General features: G+C 38.5%; 1 protein-coding gene across 1 annotated transcript in view; it reads right to left on the minus strand.

The window, feature by feature from the left end:
• The window catches only part of LOC129479692 (uncharacterized), a 317,480-nt gene that overhangs the window by 34,395 nt on the left and 264,193 nt on the right, over nt 1-18,892 (minus strand). The gene's annotated exons all lie outside the window — the stretch shown is intronic.

An 18,892-nucleotide genomic window follows, 5' to 3' on the forward strand; every position in this document is an offset into this window, starting at 1 on the left:
TTTAAAATTATGGCATCTATGTTTACGACAGGTATTATTCTGTAGTTTCCTTTTCTTGTAATGTTTTTGTCTGAATTTGGTATCATGGTACTGTTGGATTCCTGGAATGAGTTGGGAAGTATTCCTTCTTTTTCAATCTTCTGGAAAAGTTTGAACAGAATTTGTCTTATGTCTTCTTTAGTGTTAAGCAGGACCCACAGAAGAAGCCATTTGGGCCTGGGGTTTTCTTTGTTGGAAGGCTTTTATTTATAAACTTAATTTTATTTTTTCTTGAATAAACTTTGGTAGTTTGTGACTTAAGAAATGTTGCATTTTATCTAAGTTATCAAGTTTATTATCATACAGTTATAATTGTCCTCTATTATCTTTCTAAATCTGCAAACTCTGTAGTGATGTCATTTTTTAATGACTAACGTTGGTGGCTTGTGTTTTCTGTTTTGCTTTGTTTTGTTTTTATCTGATCAGGTTGGCCTTATTAATTTTAATATTACTAAATAATATTACAGATTATTCATATATATATACACACATATTAAAGAAACTGTTAATTTTGATTTTTAAAATTATTTTGTGTTACATTTATTTCCACTATTATCATTTGATTTTACTTCCTTTTTTTCTACTTTTTTCTTCCAGTTTCTTAAGGTAGAAGATGAAGTCATGGATTTGAGATCTTTCTTCTTTTCTAAAATAGGTACTTAGTGGTATAAATTTGCCGCTAAGTACTGCTTTAGTTCTGTCCCACAGGTTTTTATATGTTGTGTTTTAACTTTCATTTAGTTCAAAATGCTGTTGGCTTTCTCTTTTGGTTTGTTCTTTGACTCATAAGATATTTAGAAGTATGTTACCTTCCTAATATTTGAGAATTTTCCAGGTATTTTTCTGTTATTGATTTTTAATTTACTTCCATTTTGGTTAGAAAACATACTTCATGACTTGAATTCCTTTAACTTTGTTGGACTCAGATTATGATCTATTTTGATAAATTTTCTATATGCCTCTGGAAATAAGGCATATTCTGCTGTTGTTTGGTAGGATATTCTGTAGATATCAGTTAAGTCAAATTCTTTAATAATGTTGTTTAGGTCTTCTGTATCATTGCTAATTTTATGTTATTAATACTTGTTTTTTTCAATTATTAAGAGAAGGGCATTGAAATCTCCAACTATGCTTGTGGATTTGCTTATTTCTCATCTCAATTCTATCTATCTTTGCTTCATGTATTTTCAAGCTCTATCGTTAGGTGCATACATGTTTAGGATTGTTATATCCTATGAATAAATTGACTCCTTAATCAATTTATTGATTATTTATTGATTGATTGATATGGAGAAAGACATAATGGTCTTTATCCATAGTATTATTCTTTGCTATTAGACCTACTTTGTTTAACACTAATATAAGCACTCCAGCTTTCTTTTGACTAGGATTAGCATAGCAAATGTTTTCTTTTTATTTATTTCTTTTTTTTTTTCTGAGAGGGAGTTTCACTCCTGTCACCCAGGCTGGAGTGCAGTGGCACGATCTCGACTCGCTGCAACTTCTGCTTCCCGAGTTCAAGTGATTTGCCTGCCTCAGCCTCCTGAGTAGCTGGGATTACATGCACCCACCACCATGCCCTGCTAATTTTTTGTGTTTTTAGTAGAGATGGGGTTTTGCCACGTTGGGCAGGCTGGTCTCGAACTCCCGATCTCAGGTGATCCTCCCACCTCGGCTTCCCAAAGTGTTGGGATTACAGGCATGAACCACTGCACCCGGCCTAGCATGTGTTTTCTAAGCTTTTATTTTTTTTAATAAAATTTACTATTTATGCTAAAAAAAAAGACAAATTAGGAATAGTTGGAAGCCTGTTTAGTTTTATACAATATATTTGCTAAAACCTACAACAAATATCATACTTAATGGTGAAGCTCTAGAGGCTTTTCCTTTATATTTTTTTTTTGGAAAAAAGTTCTCACTCTGTTACACAGTCTGGAGTACAATGGCACGATCATGGCTAACTGCAGCCTTGACCTCCTGGACTCAGGAGATCTTCCCACCTTAGCCCCGCAGTACCTGGGACTCCAAATGTGCACCACCTCACCCAGCTAACTTTTTTTTATTTTTTGTAGAGATGTGGTCTCTCCATGTTACCCAAATTGGTCTTGAACTGCTGGGCTTAAGCAATCCTCCCACTTCTGCCTCCCAAAATGCTGGGAGTACAAAGTGTGAGCCACCATGCCCAGCCAGCTTTTCCTTTAGAAAGTAGGAACAAGACAAATAATTGCACTACCCCAACTTTCACCAAATCAACACTGTAGCAGAGGTTTTGGCCACCACAGAAAAAAGTCTTTCATTCTCTACTCCCTAAAAATGATTGAAAAAGTGGTGGGAAGTCATGATTTAAAAAAATCATGTAACTGTGCACATTATGATATAATCAGTTTGGATTACAGAAAATCCAAAAAGATTCCATAGATACATTTTTAAGTTTAGAGAGTTTTAACACGTTTTCTGCATACAAAACAAGTATGAAAAACATTTGTGTGAATATTTGCACCACCGTATATCAAGACTTACTATAAAGATATGATAATTAAGTCAGTATGTATTGGTGCGGGGATAGTCAAATAGAGCAATTACCTAGAATAGCAAGCCAAGCAATAGATTCTTGTACAGTACAGAGGTGAGCCCTGCAGAGTATTTGATAAAAGACAGACTTCTCAAAAATGGTGCCAAGACAATTGAATATATATGGAGAAAAAAACGAAATTAGATTTCTATCTCACATCATAGACTAAAATCAATTTCAGATGGATTAAAGACCTGATTGTGCAGTCAAAATTATATTGCTTTCTGGAATTTTAGTTCCAGAGCAAGATGCTATAGATTCACTTTTCCCTGCTCCTCCTCTCTAAATATAACTTAATACACAGAAATTTGTTAAACAGATAATGATGAAAGGACTCTGAAAGCTGGAAAGAAACAGGCAGACTGGGTAGAGACCTCAGGACTTGAAAAATTGCAATGTGGTGATTTCCCTAGGTTTTAATTTTTTTAATCTTACAAATACCACTGAACTGGGCAGTGGAGAGGCCTACAATCCAGAACCAATGAGCAGAGAAAAAAAAAAAAAAAAAAAAAAAAGCTTTCTTTCTCTAGCCAAAGGACAAAGAAAGGGGAAGCTCAACAGAGACAACAGAGGTCTGGTGGGGAAACTCATTCCCTGCTCCGTAACTGGGGACCTGGGGACCCTGCTATTGGACTCATCCATTGGCAGCAGCAGCAGTGGTGAAGACCCAGCCGTCTCAATCTCTGCTCCATGACCAGAGCCCCCCTAGTGGATGGTCTTATCTATTTGCCCCTGTAGCCACAGCGATGGCAGCACCAGCAACAAGGGAAGTCCTAGGCCATCCAGCCCCTGCTCCACAAACAGGCTCAGTGAGTGATCTCATACCTTGGCAGCAGTGATGCCCTGGGCTTTCCAAGCCTCTATTATACAATGAAAGCACTGGTAGGTCATCCCATTCACCTTCAGTGGCAACAGCCCTGAAGCCCTGCGTTTCTCTGTCTTCCACCAGTGGCATAGTGAGACCCAGGTTAAGTGTTCCTCTCCTTCTCCTCCACCAAAGGTCCCCCAATGACAGCAGGTAGCCAAAGGAAGTACCTTCTGTACTGCAGACAGTGCTGGCAGGCATTGAGCAAGTGTCATGACAGCACTAAGAGAACAAAGCTGGTCAGAATAACATACCAGGGGGCTTAGAAAACTAAAATTTTATTAGAATTAAAGCCACAAAAGTAGGGCAGAACCCATATGCTAAATTTAAAAAGGGTAACTTCCTGCTAACATACATTTAGTCAGGATCAAGGGTCACTTCACATAATAACCAAAATGTCCAGGATACAATAAAAAATCATCCTTCTTACTAAAAATCAGGAGAACCACAATTTGAAAGAGAAAAGACAATCAACAGATGCTGATGCTGAGATGAATCAGATGTTGGAATTATTTGACAAGAATTTTAAAGCACCTCTCATAAAAATGACCCAATATTCAATAATGATTTTTTTGAAACAATGAAAAGATAGAAAAATCTTAGCAAAGCAACAGAAGTTATTTAAAAAAAGAGCCAAACAGAAATTGTAGACCCCAAAAATACAATAACTTAAATGAAAAAAACATGCCATATAGAATCAACAGAGTGGAGATGACAGAGCATAGAATCTATGAACTTGACAAATCAATAGAATTTATTCAATCTGAACAATAGAGAGAAAATAGACTGAAGAAAGGCATGGTCTTAAGGATTTATGTAACAAATACCTAACATTCATATCATTGGAGTCTCAGAATGAGTAATGGTTGAAAACTTTCCAAATTGGCGAAAGACAAAAATTTATAGATCCAAAGACTAGGTGAACTCCAAACAGAATAAACCAAAAGGAGTCCATATCAAGAAACATCATAATTAAACTTCTGAAATATAATGGCAAAGAAAAAAATCTTAAAAACAGCCAGAGAGAAATGACACATTATCTATAAAAACCCACCAATTTGAATGACAGATGATTTTTCATCTGAAACAACATGGCCAGGAAGAAATGGCATATTTTTCAGTTCTGAAAGAAAGTGTCAGCCTTGAATCTTTATGAAACAGACAGTGAAATTAATTTTTTCCTTCAGAAATTAATAAAAAATAGAGATATCTTCAGAGAAAGGAAAACTAACAGGATATGTTGTTAGCAGACCTATCTTTAAGGACTGGCTAAGGAAAGCTCTCCAAACACAAAGAAAATGATAATAGAAGGCTAGGACCTTCAGAAAGAAAACAAAAACAACAGAGTGAGCAAAAATGGAAATAAACGTAATCAACTGTCCTTCACCCCATGATTTCCTTAGTCATACTTTATGATTGAAGCAATCATAAAAGTTACATTATCATCTGATATGGCACTCAATATATATAGAGGAAACACTTGAAACAATTATATTTTTAATTTGGGAGGCCAAGGTTGGCAGATCACTTGAGGTCAGGAGTTTGAGACCAGCCTGGCCAACATGGTGAAACCTTGTCTCTACAAAAAAATACAAAAATTAGCCAGGTATGGTGGTGCCCACCTGTGATTCTAGCTTCTTGGGAGGCTGAGGTGGGAGAATTGCTTGAACCCAGGAGGTGGAGGTTGCACCAAGCTGAGATCATGCCACTGCACTCCAGCCTGGGCATCACAGAGTGAGACCCTGTCCCCCCCCAAAAATTATATTTTTAATATTGAGGGGAGTAAAGGGACTTAAATGGAAATACGATTCCTAAGCTTTACTTGAAGTGGCAAAATGTCGACACTAGGAGACTGTCATGTTACATATGTAAAAGATTATACCTAGAGCAACCACTAAAAAAAAAAAAAATACAGGCCGGGTGTGGTGGCTCACGCCAGTAATCCCAGCACTTTGGGAGGCCAAGCTGGGTGGATCATGAGGTGAGGAGATGGAGACCATTCTGGCCAACATGGTGAAACCCTGTCTCTACTAAAAATACAAAAAAATTAGTTGGGTGTGGTGGAATGCGTCTGTAATCCCAGCTACTTGGGAGACTGAGGCAGGAGAGAATAGCTTGAACTCGGGAGGCGGAGATTGCAGTGAGCCGAGATTGTGCCACTGCACTCCAGCCTGGTGACAGAGTGAGACTCCGTCTCAAAAAAAAAAAACAAAACAAAACAAAAAAAAGATATGCTAAGTATTTTTATAAGTAAATTAAATTGTAGTACTAAAATTGTTAAAGTAACTCACAGAAAGGCGAAAGAAACAGAGGAGGTAGAAACAGAAGGAATAAATGAAAAACAAATAAAATGTCAAACAATTCTCAGCATATCAATAATTACTTTATAAATAAGTATAGAAATTAAAAGTTAGAGGCCGGGTGCGGTGGCTCACGCCTGTAATCCCAGCACTTTGGGAGGCTGAGGCGGGTGGATCACGTGGTCAGGAGATCGAGACCATCCTGGCTAACACGGTGAAACCCCGTCTCTACTAAAAATACAAAAAATTAGCCGGGTGAGGTGGCGGGCGCCTGTAGTCCCAGCTACTCGGGAGGCTGAGGCAGGAGAATGGCGTGAACCCCGGGGGGTGGAGCCTGCAGTGAGCCGAGATTGCGCCATTGCACTCCAGCCTGGGCAACAGCGAGACTCCGTCTCAAAAAAAAAGAAATTAAAAGTTAGAGATAGGCAGAGTAGATCAAAATATCCCAGCCCAGCTAAATGCTCTCTCAAAAATCACTCCAAACATATTGACATAGGTAGGATGAAAGTTACAGGAAGGAAAAAGATTTATAATACAAACATTAATCAAAAAAGAAGGCATAGCTATGTTAATATTAGACAAAGTTGACTTCAGAGCAAAGAATATTATGGGGAGCAAAGAAGTATATTACATAATAATTAAAAGATCAACCTGCCAGGAAGATATAGCCCTTCTAAAAGCATATACACAGCACAACAGATCCTCAAAATACGTGAAACAAAACTGACAGAATTGAAGTATTGATAGAAAAATCCACAAAACTTGGAATTTGTGAAAGTTAGGAAGTTCAACACCTCACTCCAGCAATTGATAGCACTACCATACAGAAAGTCAGCAAGGATACAGGACTGAATGACACCATCAACCAACAGCATGTAACTGGCATGTATAGAACACTTCACTTTTCAACAGCAGAATACATATTCTTTTGAATTGCCATGAAACATTCACCAATACGGATCCTAACCTGGGTCATAAAACAAATCTTAACAAATTTTAAAAAACTGAAACACATAGTGTGCATAGAGTAATATTATTTGGTTGAATATATATTACATTGTTTGCACACATGCTACAACATGGATAAAACTTGGAGACATTAGGCTAAGTGAAGTAAGCCAGTCACAGACAGACAAATATTGTATGATTCTGCTTATACGAGGTACCCAGAGCAGTGAAATTTATAAAGACAAAGTAAAGTGAGGGTTTCCAGGGGATAGGGTGACTGGGGAATGAGGAGTTAGCGTTTAATGGATTCAGAGTTTCAGGGTGGGAAGATGAAAAAATTCCAGAGCTGAATGGGAGTCATGGTTGCAGAGCAGTGTGCATGTGATGCCACTGTACACTCACTGCACACTCACTGGACACTCTGTACACTCACTGGACACTCTGTACACTCACTGGACACTCACTGGACAGTCACTGTACACTCACTGGATGCTCACTGTATACTCTGTACACTCACTGGTCAGTCACTGGACACTGTACACTCACTGGATACTCACTGGACACTCTCTGGACACTACACTCACTGGACACTCACTGGACACTCTCTGTACACACTGTACACTCACTGGACACTTACTGTATACTCTGCACTCACTGGACACTCACTGGACACTAACTGTATACTCTGTACACTCACTGGACACTCACTGTATACTCTCTGTACACTCGCTGGACACTCACTGGACACTGTATACTCACTGGACACTCACTTTACACTCACTGGACACTCACTGTATACTCTCTGTACGCTCACTGGACACTCTGGACACTCATTGTACACTCTGTACACTCACTGTACACTCGCTGGACACTCACTGTACACTCTAAACTCACTGGACACTCACTGGACATGCTGTACACTCACTGGACACTCTGTACACTCTGTACACTCAGTGGACACTCTTTACACTCACTGGACACTCACTTCACACTGTACACTCACTGGACACTCACTGTATACTCTGTACACTCTGTACACTCACTGGACACTCACTGTATACTCTGTACACTCACTGTACACTCACTGGACACTGTACACTCTATACACTCACTGGACACTGTACACTCACTGTACAGTCACTGGACACTGGACATTCACTGGACACTCACTGGACACTGGACACTCACTGGACACTCTGCACACTGTACACTCACTGGACACTCACAGGACACTCTGTACACTCACTGGACAGTCACTGGACACTCACTGGACACTGTACACTCACTGGACACTCACAGGACACTGTACAGTCACTGGACAGTCACTGGACACTGTACACTCACTGGACCCTCTCTGTACACTCACTGAACAGTCACTAGACCCTCACTGTGCACTTAAAAATCAACTGCACACTTAAAAGTGCTTAAAATGGGATTTTTATGTTATGTATATTTTACCACAATAGAAGACAAGAGCAAAAATAAAATTTTAAACAAGAAAACAATAGAAATAGAATGGAAATAGAGTAGACAGAAACAAAAAGCCAATTCTTCAAAATAATCAATAAAATTGATAAAACTCTAGTAAGATTGACAAAGATAAAAAGACACAAATTACCAATATTAAGAATTAAACAGGGATATCACAAGATTCTATAACCATTAAAAAAGTGATAAACGAATAGCATAAATGACCTTACACGTAGAAATTTGACAATTTAGAAGAAACTAACCAATTTCTCAAAAAACACAAATTACCAAAACTCAGCCAAGACAAAATAGATAACCTGAGTAGCCCTTTCGCTATTAAGAAAATTGAATTTGTAATTTAAAAGCTCTAAATAAACACATCTCTAGGCACAGCTAGTTCCATTGGAGAATTTTACCAAATATTAAAATAACACAAACTTTGCATACTCTCTTCCAGAAAGCAAAAGAGAAGTGCACACTTTTAACTTTATTTTATGAAGCCATTATTACCTTGATACCAAAACCAAAGATGACACACAAAAAAAAATCTATACACTAATATCCCTTGAACATATGATTATATCATTTGATGTCAAAAAAGCAATTGACCAAATTCAACATCCATTTACAATAAAAACTTTTAGTATACTAGGAATGGAGGGAACTTCCTCAACCTCATAAAGAACATCCACAAAAAGTCTACAGCTAACATCTTAGTCATGGTAGAAAGCTGAATATTTTTCCTCTCTTATTTCCACTTTCATCACTCTTATCCAACAAAGCACTGGAAGTTCTAGCCATGGCAATAAGAAAAGGAAAAGAGATAAAAGGGATACAGATTGGAAAAAATAAAACTGTCTCTATTTGTAAATGACATAATAGTCTATGTGGAAAAGTACAAGGCATCTACAAAAAAAACAAAACCACGCATACACACACCCACACACACAAAAAAAAACCCCACAAAAATCTTAGAACTAATAAGTGCATTTAGAAAGGTCACGGGTTATAAGATTAACATGCAAAAATCATCGCATTTCTTCATACTGACAATGAGCAAGTAGAAACCAAATTAAAAATGCGGTACCATCTATAATTGCTCCAAAGAAAACAAAATACTTAGTTGTAGGTCTAACAAAACATGTACAGACTATGTGTGATAAAAATTACAAAATGTTGATGAAAAAATTAAAGACGTGAGTACTTGGAGGGACATACTGTGCTTATGAGTTACAAGACTCAACATAGTAAAGATGGCACCTCTCCCTAAATTGGTCTATAGATTTAATGAAATTCCTATCAAACTCTCAGCAATTTTTTGTGGACCTACACAAGCTCGTATTCAAATATTTATGGAAATAGAAAGGCTGTAGAATAGCCAAAACAATTTTGAAAAAATGAAAGAAGAGGGAGAAATCCCTTTTCCCAATGTTAAGTGGTTATCCACTTAACATATGTAAACAATGTTCTATGGCTAGTGTATTCAAGAAAGAGTGAAGTGATAGACACACAAATCAATGCAATGGCATAGGGAACCCAGAAATAGATCCACACAAATACGCCCAATGAATTTCTGAAAAAGGAGCAAAACCAACCAATGGAGAAGGGATAGTCTTTTAATAAAGAGTTCTAAAGCTATCCATAGGTATAAAACACACCTCTGCCTAAACTACATGTTTTACATACAAATGTTAACTCAAAATGACTCATGGACCAAATTCTAGGAAAAAAGCATAAGAGAATACCTTTGGGTTCCAAGGCCAAGCAAATAGTTCTTAGACCTGACATCGAAAGCATGATGCATAAAAGGAAAAAATAATAAATGGGACTTTATTAAAATTAAAAACTTTTGTATCGCTAAATACCATATTAAGTATACAAAAAGACAAATATAGACTGGAAGAAAATATTTGCAAACTACATGCCTACAAATAACTTGTATCTAGAATACACAAAGAACTATCAAAACTCAACATTAAAAAGCCAAACAATCAGGCCCTGGGCGGTGGTTCATGCCAGTAATCCCAGCACTTTGAGATGCTGAGGCAGGTGGACCACCTGAGGTCGGGAGTTGGAGACCACCCTGGTCAACATGGTGAAACACTCTCTCTACTAAAAATACAAAAATTAGCTGGGCATGGTGGCGGGCACCTGTAATCCCAGCTACTCAGGAGACTGAGGCAGGAGAACCGCTTGAACTCGGGAGGGGGAGGTTGCAGTGAGCTGAGATCATATCATTGCACTCCAGTCTGGGCGACAGTGTGAGACTCCGTCTAACAAAAAAAAAAGAAAAAAAAAAAAAGCCAAACAATCAAATTAGAAAAGGGGCAAAAGACATGCACAGATATTTCATCAGAGAGCCTACACAGATGACAAATAAATATGTGATGTTCAACATCATTAGCCGTTACAGAAATGCAAATTAAAACTACAATGACATAACATTACATACCTATCAAAATGGCTAAGATAAAAAATAGTGACAGCATCAAATACTGACAAAGATGTAGAGAAACTGGATCATGTACACATTGCTGATGCGAATGTGAAATGGTAGAGTTGCTCTGGAAAATAACTTTGCATTTCCTTTAAAATGAAAAATGAACTTAATGTGTGACCCAACTATTGCACGCTTAGGCATTTATCACACATAAAATCTGATTTTCACACAGAAGCTTGTATGAGAATATTTATAGCAGCATTATTTGCAATAGCTCTTAACTAGAAACTACACGAATGACTTTCAATGGTGGAATATTAAATAAGTGGTGGTACACTCATATCATGGGTTACTACTCAGCGATAAAAAAATGAACTATTGATAATGCAACAGCTTAAGTAAATCTCAAGGAAATTATGTTGAGATTAAAAAGTCATCATTAGAAGGATACATGCTGCATGATTCCATTTATATAGCATTTATAAAATACCGTAACTGTAGAGGTGGAGAACAGATTAGTGGTTGCCCAGGGATAAGGATAGAGGGGAGAGAGGGTAGCTAAAAAGGAGTAGCAAGAGGGAGGTTTGTGAGGATGGTACAGCTGAGTATGCATTTGTGCTGGTGGTTCCATGAAGCTGCACATCTGATAAAATTACATAGGGCTGTACAAATACATCACCTTGTATGTATAAGTGCATACATATGAGCGCATGTAAAAATGATGACATCTGAATATGCTTTCGGGATTGTGCCAATGTCAGTTTCCTAATTGTGATATTGTACTGCAGTTATGAAAGATGTTTTCATGGGGAGACACTGGGTGAAGAAGGTAAGAATGTCCCTGAACAGTTTTTAGCAACTTCCTGTGACTCTATATTTGAAGTAAAATGATTTTTAAAATTATATTGATAAATTATATTGATGATGATAAAATAGAATAACCTCATGATCTCTAGGTATTGAAGAATTTCTTAAACAAGATAGAAAAAGTAGTAGATATAACGGACATGTCCTCAGTTTTAAACCCTACTCAACTCCCTACCCCAGTTATTATTATTTATCTTGAAATCTCATTTTGAAATTATTTTCTAGCTTGGCTTCAATGGCACTATGTAAACACATCTAAATTTTCCTTCTATCTCTCTGATTTATTTATTCCTTCATTAAACAAACTTACTGAGCACCTATTATGTGCCAGGAACTCTTTTAGGTGTGGGATATATAGTAGTGAGCAGATTACTCACAACAGAGGAGCTTCCTGTCCTGTCAGGGCTCTGGTATTGTACCAGCCGGTGGGTGAGTCGATAAAAAATGGTTAAGCAAATAAGTCAAATAGAGTAGCATGTCAGTTGGTGATAGTGCTATGGAAAAAAACGATCGTGGGATGGGAGGAAGGATGCTAGGAAGGGATCAGGTACTGTACACAGTTTTAAAGAGGATGCTAGGGAAGTCCTCATGGACCAGGAGTCTGTTGAGCAAAGAACTGAAGGAGGTGAAGAGTATGCCATGATACTCTCTGGGGGCGATGCTCAGAGAAGAGGGAGGAAAAAGAGATAGGTGTGACATGAATGGAGTGAAAGAAAGAGTAATAGGAATGAGGTCAGAGTGGTCATGAGGCCAGATCCCTGTGAGAGCCTTGTAGGCCACAGCAAGGACCTTCATTTTACTCTACATCAGTGGTGGAAAGGCGTGGTCCCCAATTAGCAATATCAGCACCCTCCAGGGAATGTGTGAGAAATGCAGGTTCCTAGGCCCTGCCCCATACCTACTGAATTAGAAACTCTAGAAGTGAGGCTAGAGATCTGTTTTAAGAAGACCTTTAGGTGATTCTGATCCACACTAAAGTTTGCACATGCCACTCTAAATGCTATGAAGACCACCTGAGAGCCCTGAGCAGAGGCATGAACTACCTTCTGGCTTCTGTGTTTAAAATACTTTGCAGAGGGGGGCAAGATGCAAGGAAGACCAGGTAGGAGGCTACAGCAGCGGTCCATGGGAGAGATGATGGTGACTTGGCCCAGGCCCCTAGTGCTGGAGATGGAGAGGGGGTTATAATCAGTGGTCTCCAAAGGCTTCTCTCTCTCTGTATAATTTTTTTTCTTTTTTCTTTCTTTTTTGAGAAGGAGTCTTGCTCTGTCACCGACGCTGGAATGCAGTGGCACAATCTTGGTTCACTGCAAGCTCCACCTCCCGGGTTCACGCCATTCTCCTGCCTTAGCCTCCCAAGTAGCTGGGACAACAGGCGCCGGCCACCACGCCTGGCTACCTTTTTTGTGTTTTTTTTTTTTTTAAGTAGAGATGGGGTTTCACCGTGTTAGCCAGGATGGTCTCATCTCCTGACCTGGTGATCCACCCACCTTGGCCTCCCAAAGTGCTGAGATTACAGGCGTGAGCCACCATGCCCGGCCATAATTTTCTTTGGAGAGCTTGCCTATATGGTTTCACATGCAACTTTCAGAAAAAATGCTCAGATCCATGTATTAGCACTCTGCAGAGCTCTGTCTCCTGTATTCATCTGACTCCAGGATATTTTGTAGAGAAATATCACCACACTTTCATTTAGTGAGAATACTCTGTCTACTTCAGTATCCACAGCATATACTCTTATACTGATATATTCCTTTAAAAAATTAAATTTCCATTTCTCTATTCTATTATCCCTGAGATGACTCACGAATTCTCTCACACTTAGGATCAGGTCAGTCTGACCCCAAAACCCATTTTTTAAAAACTTATTTTATCATCTAGTTTCCCAAGAACCCAATGCCAAACTTCAGTTTAGGATGACAAGTCTGTCATTTAGAAAGGGTAAGGTGTGCCTTCCTAAGTTTATGTAGGCCTGGTTTCATGTAATCACTACAATCAATGACTGCAAGCCTCTAGCTGATTCACTTATAAATACTGACAGTGACAGGTGATGAGAATGAAATGAATGTTTAGAAGAATTACATGCATCTCTGTTTATTTGCTCTTTTTGAAATTAATCTTAGAGATTTACAACATATAATGCTAAACACATGTCACTTAATCTGAACTTAACACAGTGCATGGAAATGTTTATAAGAATTAGAGGCACTTCAGAGTCTGTCACAGGGATAGACTATTGACACAATCTGTTTATGCCTTCTGAAACCTGTATTTAGTCACGGAAAATTCTGTGTTGCTCTTTTATGAGTTCAATCGCTGAAATCATTATTGTTGTGTCTGAGAAGAATGAGGTTGTTAATTGTGTTTACAATAAAATATGTGAATAAATAAATAAGAGAGGTTAATATTTTTTTATAATTGTTAGGATTTGCTAGAACAGCATTCATTCCACTGGGTACAACTAGTAGATTCTATTTCTCATGTCAAGTTTTATTGATTGTTAATGACTACTTGGAGCTCTGTGAGAAGAATTCTGAGACCAAGTCTGGTTTCAGCAAGAAACAGCATCATGTTTGGTAGGAACCATCCACCACTGGTACAGGTGAAAGAGGTGATGGCTCCAGAGCCTCATATTATCTAACTTTTCCACAGAAGCAAAAAAGAATCAGCTTTATTGGGATATCCAGCAATCATTCAAAATTTCCAAAACCAGTGGTTTCTCTTGGCTCTCTGCTCCAAACATTCTCATTTTTCTCTACTTTGCATTTCTCTCATGACCCCACTGCCCTTCTAGATGTCATTCCATCTAGCATAAAATTATCTGTTTGGCTCTTAATATCCTTACAATCTCTCTGCACCCGTCCTACGCATATTATAGCCCATAGCTCCTGTGTGCCTAGCCTTCATTGAGGTTAGCCTGGTTTCCTTGGAGTCCCATGTGGAAATATTGATAACTTTGTCTCTTAGCATTTGTTCAAAGCTACCATTTCAGTCTGAAATGTCCACCCCCTTCCTCTCTGTCAATCCCATTTCGATCTAACTTTTAAGAGGTGGTACATATCCTTTATAAACTATGGAGTCTTCCCTGAATTTCCAAATTTTTATTTCCTAGAGACCTTGGCTTAGCTTCAGAAGACAGAAACAGATAAGAAAAGATGCAACACTTGATCAAAAAGTGAGCGAAGTATATGAACAGACACTTCTCAAAAGAAGACATTTATGCAGCCAACAGACACATGAAAAAATGCTCATCATCACTGGCCATCAGAGAAATGCAAATCAAAACCACAATGAGATACCATCTCACACCAGTTAGGATGGCCATCATTAAAAAGTCAGGAAATAACAGGTGCTGGAGAGGATGTGGGGAAATAGGAATACTTTTACACTGTTGGTGGGACTGTAAACTAGTTCAACCATTGTGGAAGACAGTGTGGCGATTCCTCAGGGATCCAGAACTAGAAATACCATTTGACCCAGCCATCCCATTACTGGGTATATACCCAAAGGAATATAAGTCATGCTGCTATAAAGACACATGCACACATATGTTTACTGCGGCACTACTCACAATGGTAAAGACTTGGAACCAACCCAAATGTCCAACAGTGATAGACTGGATTAAGAAAATGTGGCACATATACACCATGGAATACTATGCAGCCATAAAAAAAGGGTGAATTCATGTCCTTTGTAGGGACATGCATGAAGCTGGAAACCATCATTCTCAAACTATTGCAAGGACAAAAAACCAAACACTGCATGTTCTCACTCATAGGTGGGAATTGAACGATGAGAACACTTAGACACAGGAAGGGGAACATCACACACCAGGGCCTGTTGTGGAATGGGGGGAGGGGGAAGGGATAGCATTAGGAAATATACCTAATGTAAATGACGAATTAATGGGTGCCACACACCAACATGGCACATGTATACATATGTAACAAACCTGCATGTTTTGCACATGTACCCTAGAACTTAAAAGTATAATAAAATATATATATATATAAAGAAGACAAACAATGTTATCTTTCTTAAAGCAAAAAATAGACAAAATATGGATAATTTGGTAATGTTGGAAAATTTCAAGGAGCATGTTCTAGGCTAGGCTTCTAGAAAGACTTGCAAAATACCACAGAACTTATCCTTGGAAACTGCTCCCTCTGCCCAGTCAGAAAGGTAAGGAATCGGGAAATACCCTAGAATACTTAGTTTTAGGGACATGCCATTTTTCTAGCTTCAGAGCACTAGAGTTTCCTCCTCTGTTGTTTTACAAAGCAGTTAAAAATATGGCTTCCTGATAGTGTACTTTCTGAGATCTGAGTCTTCTGATCCCTCCCTCGCTTTTATCTGAAGGTTCTCCCTCTTATGTTCCTGTTATCCCTGTCCTGCCCAATTTGGATAGGAAACACCCATAAGTTTCTCCTTTGTGTGATGTTTTGTTAGAGAAGTAAGGATTTTGTTTGTTTTGTTTTGTTTTGTTTTGTTTTTGAGACAGGGTCTTGTTCTGTCACTCAGGCTGGAGTGGAGTGGCACCATCATAGCTCGCTGCAGCTTCCACCTCCTGGACTCTGTGGATCTCTCTGCTTCAGCCTCCCAAGCAGCTGCAATTGCAGGCGTAAGCCACCACGTCTGGCCAATTTTTGTATTTTTTTTGTAGAGATTGAGTTTTGCCATGTTGCCCAGGCTGGTCTTGAACTCCTAAACTCCAGTGATCCGCCCACCTTGGCCTGCCAAAGTGCTGAGATTACATATGTGACCACCATGCCTGGCCACAAGTAAGTTTTAATTGTTTAGTTCTAAAAGGTTAGGGTCCCGAATGGGTCAGTACCATCTGTCATTAGTGTACCACTGTCCTCTTGCACCCACCCACAGATTGGATCCTGCAGAATCCCTTCCCATTCATTGTTTGGCTGTTCTCAGATTGGGCCTCCATAGTTCCAATGCATGCCTATTGGCATTTGGGGGTCTCATGTTCTCGGGGCTATCAGAGCCAAGTTGCTTTCCCTCCCTTCCTCCAGCACAGGTGCATGGGTCTTACACCCGTTGGTGGTTTGGGCCTACATATTTGAGTGTTCCTTAGGGCACCAGGATTTCTACTTCTAGTGTAGATGTTTTCCATGGTTCTTTGGTTTTCATATCCTAGTTGCAGGGTCATTTTTTAAAATGGGAGAATTAACAGAATAATAAAAATTGTTCAATTTTTGTCACCACTTTATTTCAAAACTACTGAATAAATAGAAAATCACTTATGACTCTGAATTTGCCCCCGCTTTTGTTTGAGAAAAAAAATCTTGGTCAAGTTTTGCTGTCATGAAGAAGGATGAGTTTGCAGGGATTCCTTCAACAACTAGTCAGCACTGTCAGTAAATTGGCATTTTTCACTTGTCTGGTTCCACTCAAACGTTCCTAAGTTGGACCAAACACAGCCCCTGTCCATCCACTGCCCTTTTCCTAGGGGAAACAGATGCCACTATCATTCTCTTAAAAAAAATCAGGTGCTTTCATTGTCATTATTAAAGACAGTGCCTGTATGTTGTCATCAATGATGTAAATCAATTCTAACATCCTTCATCTTTGCATCATTTTTTCAAGACTTAGGGTCTGGGGTAGGAAAGGGTAAGGCAACTTATTGGCTAAGTCTAGGGTTGTTCCTGTTATTTGCTTGCTAAGGAAATAGAGGGAAAAACTAGTATTTCAGTGCCAGTAATGAAGGAGGAATACTATATAACAGATGATTCTCCACAATAGAAAGAGGAGTTAGATATTGGAAAGAGGAAGGGAAAAAACAAGTTTCTACTGTAGTCTATCTCTTTAGCTGGCCAAAATTCATATACTCTTCCTTAAATCTTAAAACTTGTCAAAAGAAAAAAGGAAGGAAAGAAGGAAAGGAGGGACAGAGAGAGGGAGGGAGGAAGGGAAGGAAACCTCTTAATAAAATGCAACTATCTTTTATACAATTGCAAATACACCCACTCTTTCACCAAAGGAAGAAGCCCAGGATCTTGCAGTTTTTGCTCCAGTTTCAGGTGCAGGATTTTTGATTATGCTGTTTTAGTGTTAGTCAAGCCATAGCGTAGAAGTTCAACATCACCAATACACATTACATTAAATCATGACAAAAAAGAGAGAGAAAGGAAGAGGAATTTATTATACCACAAGGAAACAAATACAGATGGAGACCATACCCATTTTTTCTATAGTTGGTTATGACACTATAGTTAATTTTTATGACTTCCCTTCTCTATTATTCATTTCATGTTTCCTTTGACCTTAGGTAATGCCTCAACTTCCTGGGATTCTTTCTTAGATGAGGTGGCGCATATGACCCAAGCCTTCATTTCTAAGAGAACTGAGCTGTTGATCTTGCCTAGAGACGTCCATGAACTTTTACCACTGCAAATGATGCCACTAGGAAGTGTCCCAGTAGAGTCCCTGAATTTTTCCTTTCTCTTCCTGGCTGTTCTTTTGCAGCAGCAGCCCTCTATTCCATCTATCACTACAAAATAATTTTTTGCATGTTCTCCCAAGAGTGTGAGAAACCCAGAACATCCAGGAGGCCATTACAACTTCCAATTCAGTGGAATAAACTTTGTATTTCCTCATGGAAACTGAGAGGTAATATAGGATAGTGGTTAAGACCAGGGACACTGAACTTAAAACTGTGTTAAAATTCTGGCTATCCCATTCTCTGAACTCAGTTTCCTGATCTGAAAAACGTGGACAATATAGTACTTTACTCATAGAGTTGTTATCATGACTAAATAGATTATTACATGTAAATCATATAGAACGGAGCCTGGCACCTAGTATTTGCTAAATATTAACCATTATCAGCAAATTCTAAACGAGCAAAGCCCAGTTATAAGAACTGTAAACAAACACAGTCAAAACCTTCACTAGATACGGCTGTGAGCCTTGTACAACCCCTTGCCACTCCACATCCTTATTTTCAACTTGGGGAGTATATTAGTGGAAGAAATAGCACCATGTATTTGTTGCTTATTCAAACCATACAATTTGCCTTACACGATGTACTCTAATCTCACAAGAGTGTCCTACAACTGGCTCTGATGTTTACAAAGAGTTCATATTTATGTTCTATAAGGCCATCCATTTCCGGATGATAGTCACATGGTATGACCAATGACTCCACGGATATGGGCTCATTGTTTTAATTCTTTTCTGTAAAGTGAAGTATTTGATAAGAAACACGTTGTGTGGACTGTCAAAATGAAGTATAAGTCATTTATTTAGACCACAGATGATATGTGACAAAATTATGTTAAGAAGAAAAAAAATCTTAATACAGAATATCTTTCTTTTCCAAGAAGTAAGTCATTGTCCCTTCAGAATGGAAGGGTTCAATGTGTTCAACCTGCTACCAG

Source organism: Symphalangus syndactylus, chromosome 3 (genome assembly GCF_028878055.3).
Source record: "Symphalangus syndactylus isolate Jambi chromosome 3, NHGRI_mSymSyn1-v2.1_pri, whole genome shotgun sequence".
Lineage (NCBI taxonomy): Eukaryota > Metazoa > Chordata > Mammalia > Primates > Hylobatidae > Symphalangus > Symphalangus syndactylus.